The sequence below is a fragment of the Haemaphysalis longicornis genome, unplaced genomic scaffold (assembly GCF_048455015.1).
Source record: "Haemaphysalis longicornis isolate Haplotype H1 unplaced genomic scaffold, Haemaphysalis longicornis Haplotype H1 scaffold_1, whole genome shotgun sequence".
Taxonomy (NCBI): Eukaryota; Metazoa; Arthropoda; class Arachnida; order Ixodida; family Ixodidae; genus Haemaphysalis; species Haemaphysalis longicornis.
In genome coordinates, this window is record NW_027526203.1 from 85,857,729 (window position 1) to 85,867,245 (window position 9,517).

The 9,517-nt window shown below is 42.9% G+C and overlaps 1 long non-coding RNA gene across 2 annotated transcripts in view; it reads right to left on the reverse strand.

Moving 5' to 3' along the window:
* LOC144164836 (uncharacterized) overlaps window positions 1–8,990 on the reverse strand; it is a 204,038-nt gene extending 195,048 nt beyond the window's left edge. The window contains exons 1-3 of one of the 2 annotated variants that reach the window (XR_013321252.1): window positions 8,435–8,976; window positions 6,977–7,246; window positions 2,945–4,106 (exon numbers count right to left, since the gene is read on the reverse strand). This is a non-coding gene — a long non-coding RNA (uncharacterized LOC144164836). Of the gene's footprint in view, window positions 1–2,944; window positions 4,107–6,976; window positions 7,247–8,434 lie in introns of those variants that run through there. The other variant, XR_013321251.1, reaches the window with a different exon arrangement.
* Between the last annotated feature and the right edge of the window lie 527 nt (window positions 8,991–9,517).

The window sequence follows — 9,517 nt, forward strand, 5'->3', positions numbered from 1 at the left end:
TGGAGGTCTTCATGCCCTCATCAAAAGACACCCCTATTTCCCCCGCAAGGCCTTTGACACGTAAAGATAAAGGGGCAGGGATCGAAGGGCGCGCTAAATACAAACGGGCAGATGAGACGTCATTCAGAATTGAGCTGCGTGGGTGATTCTTCACCGACATTGTCCTAATAGCATATAGCAGTACTGTATAAGCACGCTGGTGCTCTAGGCACCAGTGGTCACATTTTACATGGAGACTTTGAATTGGACTTGTCCTGAAGGCTCCCGAGGCAAGGCGATGGCCCAAATGTAGCACTGGGTCCAACATTTTTAGGGCAGTTTTAGATGCAGACCCGTAAATTACGCTTCCGTAGTCCATACGCGACCCAACTAAACTGACAAAGAGGCGTAGAAGGCAATCTTTATCATCACTGTAAGACTGATGTGACAACACTTTTAAAATGTTCATGGTGTTTAGGCATTTGTGTTTGAGTGTCTTTATGTGCCGTATGAATGCACACTAAACCTTTTTACGCCCAAAAGGGTGCTTCAGCTTGTCGCCGCAGGAGCACCCTAAAAACTGAATATTTTACACCCTTTAGGGTGTTTGGATTCTGTCGCCGCAGGAGCACCCTTTGTGACGCACCCCAGAAGACAGGTGCCTTATAACACCCTTTTCGGCCTAAAAGTAACCTAGGGTGCTACTTAGCACCCCAATCTGTAGGAGCATCTTCTGCAAAAGCACCTACCTAAAGGGGTACAAAAAGGGTGCGTCATCCTCGGTTCACAAATGGTGCAGCAGGTGTGAGACCACATATTGCACAATATCACACACGATTATGGTACGAAACACTCGTGCTTTCAAAGCTCGGTTCTGTGAGACATTCCATTGAAGCTCAACGTCAGCTGATAATTTCCTTGAACTTGTGTCACCGATTGTTAAAACATCAATTTAAAGAGTCAGGAGCCACATCTCAGTACAGAGTTATAACTTCAGAGGTAGTTGATTATCCAAAACTTTGTAAAAACCAATTGTTCACTTTGGCGAACTGCAGTACACATCCTTCGAGCTTCACTGCACAGCCTAACCATGCTGTGCAGTGAAAGCAATTAGGTGTGCAACACTTCAACCACACAAAACTTCCTTGAACCTTAAAACCCTTGGCTTCTCAGTATTGCATCAAACTTCCAATCAAGGTAGCTACCTGCAATGTTTAGTGCCTTATTCTTGAGCTGAGCAGGAAGGTTCAATATGAAGGAAGACCAAATGCAAAATGTATAGTTTCCTCCGTAATGCGGCTCCTAATATAGTTCCCTCCGTACTGCGGCTCATAATCTACTTGTAAAAGTTGGGTACCCAAGTCATTTATTTTCGTTTGCATTATTCTTTTTGCTTTACGAAAAAATATTCATATGGTACATCACTTGCAAGGTTTGGTGGTATATGGAGTTTTATAAGCATACCTGTAGACTAAATGACCCCACATAGCAATAACAAGAACTGCAAACATCACAGAACAATGCATACAAGTTCCCTGGTGAAGCCCATGGTTGAAATGTAATGTCATTGTTCATAAAACATTATTTTATCATGAGGATAGCTTGTACATGGTGCCTTGCATTATGTCCCTGCCGGTGGATGTGGGCTCATTTGTCACTGTTGCAAATGAAAAGCGAACAGCCAGGGCCCATTAGTTTTGGCTAGTATTACGAGGTGCCTCACGGCAAGCATTCTACGTGGATAGACTTTTTTAGAGTTGACTAGAACTGAAATCAGCAAAAGATTCTTTAAAAAACATTCATTCTATCCGCAGCTTTAGGGTTTGCTAATTTCCATAGTTGGGTTTCTTCTGCCTTTCTTAACAACATTTTTCTTTTGATAAGAAGGTGCACAACCAAAAGCAAAAAGCTTTTCTGCAAACCTTTGGTAGCTATATAATTGTTACAAAATATTTTACACTAAATATGGCAGCTTAAACTGAGAATATTTGCATTTAAAAACATTAAAATAAGTTTAAATTGATCATAAATTTTTAGCTGTTTTTACGCAAAACTGTACATGGGATATGAAGTGCACCACAAGGAGGGCTTTGGATTAGCTTTAGCAAATTTGGGACATTTAAGGTGCACTGAAATCTCTACACATGCGCTTTTTCACTTTCTGTATCCACCAGGAAAATGGCTGCCAATTTAGACAGCGATTCTAAATAGTAGTTCACGTTCATTTTAAAATAATCTCAAACATTAGAGCCGCAAAATAAATTTTTACAAGTTGTAGACATTGCCCGTTACACCAGACATTGGACTACACTGTCAAGAGCTTTGACATCTACAATGACGTCTACAAAGCAAGCTTATACTGGTAGAATGTTTCATACCATAATTACTGTGTGTTCAGAGCTCACGTGTGAAGTATGGATACTGCTGCTTCAGCAAGAACCGAGGGTGAGCACCCTTCCTGGTTCTGAAAAAAAATAACAGAGGAAATGCCTTAAGCAGGATTGTGAAACAGGGTTGAAAGAAACAAGAATGAACAAGAAATTCTTTCAAAACATGTAAAGCAATGCAAACAAACATTTATTTCAACTTCATTTCTACAAAAGACCACCTCATGAAGACTGGTGATGGGGTATTGGCTCAAAAAAAGAGCAGAGAGCACTTATATAAATGCTAGGGAGCCTTCACAGCCAAAAATTGTTTGAGCACCTAAACTAATCACTGTTCAACAAACTCATAAAAAATGTTTGAATGCATAAAAAACCAGTAGTAAACACAGGAAACAGTTAAAACAGAATGACGGCACAGGTTTGTCCCGTCGTTCTCTTCTGTGTCCTGGGTTTTCCTATGGTTTTTCGTCCATTCAAACATGTACCAGCTAGCCCAGTCCAACGCCTTGGTATCATAAAAATATGGATAGTCAATCCTTACAGAAAGTTGAAAAAAAAGTAAGTATAAAGTAGGTGACAAAATTAAAACGACAGCAAATTGATTGGCTTTTAATTTTAAAAGATAACATAAAAATAAATGCATGAATGAAAGTGAGCAGCACGCGAAGTACCGTGTTGCTAGCCCGACATTCCACTTTGAAGCGAAATGTCCGCTTTCAACACTACATAGGCTAAACATGCAATGAGGCAGTCCTTTAGGCACACAAAATATACCATAATTGTTAAAAAGCTACGAATTAGTTGAAAAAACCTGACCACAACAAATTGGAATTAGTGACTAGATACAGTTTCAGAAATACACAGCGACATCATATAAAAATATATGGTTCCCATACAAAGATTGATCATAACAAAAATTCAGGACTACATTTATCAGACTGGCATCAATGTGCAAAGCAGCTTAATGAAGGAAGACGGTCTTCACTAAAAACATGTTAATATTGAGAGCTCATGTGCTTCCCTGCAAGTTGGGTGTGTAAACCCACTGACATCTTAACCCGCCTGAATCATCACTTTATAGACATTGAGGAATTTTACGAATTGGTTTATTGTAGCGAGCTGTCTAGTTTATTTCCCTATTTTTCTTGGCATTTCATGACTAATTCTAAATTTTGTGACTAGATAGCTTTTACTATGGTCATGCACTGGTGACAACGAATATTTGATTTTACTTTTAAAAATTTTCAGTTTTGTTTTATTGCTCACCAGCCAACGATCTGAAATATCAGAGGCGCTTAAAACGTATGTTGGCATTTCCTTCCTGCACTGTAGTACAACTAATCATGACTTTTACCATAATTTGTTCACAAATCGTAATATTCGGAAAGTATTCACCAGAATGAAAATGTCATTTCAGAAGCTTGCACAATCAACAAGGCTTCAATGACTCTCACGACGTGGTCCACTTGTTTCTGTCACAAATAACCTGAGTGCAGACACATTCCACCGAAGACGAAGGTAACATGCCATCTTGGGTGATGAATATTTTAAAATCCTTACGAGTAAATTTGCTACTGAGCACGTGAAATTGTGGCATTAAAACAAAAGATCCCTCTGCGGCATCTTTCACTTGGAAGAGCGCTTGACCACAAACTTTGAGAAGCTTGAAAATGCTCCATGAGCCGCTCCAGCCAGCAGAAACGATGCAGGACACAAGTTGGTAGGCGGACCGTTGGCATCCTGCGATTGTGAAGATATTTCTGTTTAGTAGATGCTCTTTTGTTGTACCACTGTTTATTTCACCTTTAACAAGCAGCTGAACTCCTAAACGTTCGTATAATAAAATGCTGCAATGCGGAACAGTTAGCAGGGTTACCTCAATTTTGCTTTTCTACGATTTAACACAATGTAGGCAATCTGCACACAATTACAATCAAACTACAATTTTCACCTACTTCACTGCTAACATCAGCTTTTGACTGCTCAAGCACAAATACAGGTTAGACATGTGAGCAATCTGCTAAACTTATCCGCACAAACTGAACAATCAGGCATCAGAAATCGGCAAGGAAGGAGGTGTCACCTTTAAATGGCACTTTTCTCGTTCAAAACATAAACAACACCTGGAAGCTTGGAGCGTGAGAGGGAATCTTTCACGCTGACAATGTCAGAACATAGCTTGCTAGTGGGCACGTGCACGATAAGCACAATGTGTTTCTTGAAAATGCGTGCAAAAGCTTGATTGATGTGTAGGACGGGAATTGCAGCACGTTTTGACACAGGCCTTGTGGACGCTTCTGCCTGCTAATGTCAATGCGGATTCCTGCTAGTCGCCCTCTTCGCTTCTTTCTGAATTTAAGGCTTTAGGCAGCGACAAGGAGTGCATCAAAACATGCCGCAATTACCTACGTCCCACACATCGGTGAAACTCTCGCACACATTTTCAAGAAACGCAGTGCATACATCGTGCATGTGCCCACTAGCAAGCTGCGTTCTGACATTGTCAGCGTGAAAGACCCCCTCTCACGCTCCGAGCTTCCGGGTACTGTTTATTAGATTCCATGCGCTGAATGCAAATCAGTGTACATTGGCGAAACGGGCAATCTGCACAGAAGATTAACGCAGCACTGGAACGAAGTGAACAAGGGCCATGCAAAAACAAGCCCACTGGCAGAGCACCGTGAGAGGACGGGAGAGGTCGTCGACTGGAACAAGACAAAATTACTGACAACTGAGTGCAATCTATCTTCTCGATTACTGCTCGAGTTCCTCATCGTTCAGACGACGCCCAACATTATCAACATAATGGATTGCAATCTGCACCATATCTATGCAAACTCATTGCGCCGCGTAATGCCCGATATATAGCTTCGTTTTCCACGACACATGCTCACCGTGAACAAGCACCAAACCGTTAAATGCTTTCTTGACTTGGTCAGTGACCTACGTTTCATCACTGCAATAATGCTTTTACCTGCCTACACGGCATTCCGTCAAACACTGGACTACACCACATGAGCCATTGCCGTTCTTAACCTGCACCAGAGTATATAACCTTTCACTACTGCTATGAGATAGACCCATAAACGCACTTCAATATGGCCTGTATATTTAGTTCTTGGAAACATTATGTATAATTTCACCTTTATGTTGCACCTGCTACAGCAGCTGGTAATATACCAAAAACATGAAAAAAAACGGTGGTTAACACGCCAAAGCTACACTTGGGATATGGGGAGCACTGTAGGGGAAGGCTTCGCATTAATTTTGACCACCTGGGTATTTTTGTGCGCACCGAAATCTCAAAACACGGGCGTCTTTACGTGTTGCCTCCATCTGAAAAGCGGCCACACCAAGCGGTATCTAAACGACATCCGTCTCCCCAGCACACCACCCTAGCCACTGCAGTGGGTTAAACATATAAAATAAAGCGAGTTTTGGAGTGCAAATGCAAATATTAATCGCACGTCTTATTTTCCCAATCGATCTACCTTTTGACATCCACCATGCAATCCCCCCTCCCCTACCGGCCTACCAAAACACCTTTGTCTCAAGAAGTAATCAGGCTGTTTGTTAATGAAGTAAGTATTTACAATTCGAGACTTGCCACCGTTAAAGTCATGCACTTTGTTTTAGAGATAAGCGACATTAGCCATTTGCCGCACGAGGAGTTAATTGTGTTACGATCAGATTGAAAGCATTGGCGGTAGTAGTTGAAAGAAATTGTGTGATAAATTGCAACATCATCTGCAAATAGACCTACATGGGACGATATGCAACATGGAAGATAGACAGGACCAAGCAACCTTCCTGGGGGGACAACAAAGTGGCACGAGCAAAAGAAGTATATAGTTATTAGAAGTAAACTGCATTTGAGAAGAATGAAAATCTTTCGCTCAAGTGAGGACATTAGGGTGAAGTTTGAGAAGTAGTCTGTGGTGTGCAATGCGATTGAATGCTTTAGAAAAATCGAGAAAAACTACCGCAGTTTGTAAGCCTGCGTCAATGGATCAATGTAGATCGTGAACAAATCCTGAAAGTTGTGTTTCTCAAGTAACCCTTGTGAAAACCGTGGTGATACTCGAATGTGATATTGTGATTTTATAAATAATTAGTGACCGGAGAGTGGATGAAATGTTTCCCGACCTTGCATATGGTGCTTGTTAGGGAAATTTAATGGTGAAGTACCGTCTCCTGATTTAAAGATTCGTGCTGCCTCTTCCAATCATTGAGAATAGTGCCAGTCATGAGAGACTGCGAAAAAAGCGCTGTTGGAATTCTACAGACTGCGGGATGTACTTTTCGGTATAGTATGATTAATACCAGTATGATCTGAAGTAGACCAGTTTGTATTGCAAGTTCAAAACCATATCCAAAGATCCTAAATGTTTGCTTGGCTTCATTACATATGAATACTTGCTTCAAAGTCAGTTCAATTTCTCTTCTTGCCCTTTAGTCAACGGCCCCAGATTCTCTTCAATATCTCTGCTAAGCAATGACACGCTCCAAACGCACAGCACTGCTTCATGAAAATGTTTCAAATAATCAGACGCCACAGCACTGCTAACAGGTATACATCATGGCAGGTTCCACAACATGCAATAACTAACCTGAAAGTACATAATCGGTGGGTGCACCGATATGGCAGCAGTGCCTGGACCGATGTGTCGAGCAAATGCGCTGACTTCTGAACGGGTGGTCCAAGCGGCCAGATGATGGATGAATGACCATTCCTGGCGGCAAAGCGTACGGAGGACCAACGAAAGGCCAGGCAGTACTTGGGTACAGCAGGCGCAGTGTCGGTTGGCCAAGGGAGGCCCTGGCAAAGCGTTTGAAACTGGACTGGAAGGCAGCTCACCCAGGACAGCCAGCAGCAGCACCTGCAGGTGCATAATCTGTGAGTGTGCTGACACTTGTTGAAATACAAGAACAGCACACACAAAGCGAATGCTTACATCAACTAGATTTTTAATCGTTTAAAGACAGTAACCTCCAAGGCCCTAATAAGAACATTCCCGGAACACCCCAAGTGAAATTTAGGTCACAGTAAGAATGTATTTATTAGATCCGCAGGTACTGTGAGTGGGGTATGCATGATATATGCAAAGCTCACTGCTGAGCTAATTTGCATGGAACGCATGCTAGCAGCTCATCTGTGTCCCTTGCTTTCAATCGGAACTGGTGTGTGATAGTTGAGGCTCCTCCATTTCAATGTCTGACTTGTATCTGCGCGTTCAATTCTCCAATATAAATTGAGTTGAGTGAGTGCCTACAGCTTTCTTGTTAGTCTCTGTATGGCCTGCGGTTTTGCGAAAATGAGAACTTGCAAATTCGCTCAATTTAAACAATACATATGCCTCTGATATCAAGCCCCAGACTTCCCGAGAGCTACTCTGACGGAATCGGCAGGCGCCTCGTAGGCGTTGTGAAATCTCCCCCACTACCCCGAAACTATGCTAACGCCCTGCGAGGCCAGATGTGCGCATTTCACCTTCAATTTGCACGTATGTGAATTCTTTGCGGCCCGAAGACCGCGAGGCGTACGGTCGCCGGTCTCGCGAGCGCAATAGCTGCGAAGCGCACTGCACGGAATTCATGTAGGGGGGAGATTTCACACCTACGAGACGCCAGCCGAGGAATAAGGTGTACGCTTTTTCACATGCACTTCCAGGGAACCTCCTGTTCATGTTATTTCTTGGTATACCGCGGGTATTCACGAGGGAGGACTAACCACAGCGTTGTGCCACTCACGCGAAATTGCGACTGCGATCTGCAACCGCAAAGGCACTGTTTGAGAGACACATAAACAAACGCCCCGGTGTTAAAGAGCCTTGCGTGATGTGAAATTATTAGCAGCCGTGTACCACAGCGCGAGCATCGTAGCCAAGGTCTAGCTTCAGCGTAAATTGATGCTGACTTCTGCGGAAACGGTGGACTGGGCGCCACACATGTATACTAACTCACGTAAACTCTCAGAGCAAACGAGATGGGGGTCTAGCAAATTACTGACCCATAAACACCAGAACTCATTCCACCCAAATACAGAATAATAAAAAATCCGTACTTACCCGAGCAAAAACGATGTTTCCAACGTACAATTCTCCTTCACTGTCGTCTTCATCTCGCGGACACACGAACACGCTTCGTTCTGATGCAATGTCATCCACTTTTGACGCGCAGTGTTTTATCCGGCGATGATCGTTCTTCCGGGGTCCCCATGTTCAACACACGGGTAGGTTGGAAGGGTAGACATCACCCATAAAGCTTTTATAACTATGATTTAAGCTTGAAATAGATAAAACTGATCAAATCACTCCAGCAACCACTCGGCACAAAACGCCATAAAAAACACACAAAAAGTGAGAGATAGTTGCCAGACTTCAAATGCAGCACCTCTATGTTTAACGAAAATTGTGTTAGTACTGTAATGTTGGTAATTATCTTTCTGCTTTCAAAGTCTGAAATGGGTTTATAACTTAAATTTAAGGTTTTTAAACACAAAAATTGAATACACATAAAGTAATTGACATATATACTGTAATTGTAAAGAGGTTTTGACGTTTGTTTTGGTTTTGTTTTCACGGCGCCCTTCTCAAGAGAGAAGGTGCGAGAAAACGTTTAGGAAGAGGGCGGTAAATGTCGGCGTGATAGAAAGGAAGGAACAGGCGCTTACCCTGGTCGTAAAAAAAAGAGCTAATGAAACCCTCACCGAAAAAAAAACCAGGTTTGACGAGGAATCGAACCATTGACCTACAAAACAGTAAACGGACGCGATAACACTGAGCTATCTCGGCGGGCGGTGCTGGGGACGCTTAAAACAACTCTGTACTTACGTAAGTTGTCAACGAATATTGTCGCTTGTGTCTAGTCATCGCCTCCTTTACTACTACAATGCCTGCGGCGTCACCCCAAAGCGTGCCCGCCTTGCCCTCTCCCCACTGCGCCTGAATTCCGTGTGGTGGCTGGTCTGGTTTATGCTGCATTTTTCAAATTCTGGCTGTCCTAACACTTGTTTCTCACGCACCGGTCTTGCAGACGAGGCCGCATTGCTAGCGCTGCAAGCGATTGAGCCAAAGCTCCCTTATTTGACTCAAGAAAAGCTATCGCAGTCAACCCGACCTTTTCTGCGCAAGCCACGGTAGCCACGAAAT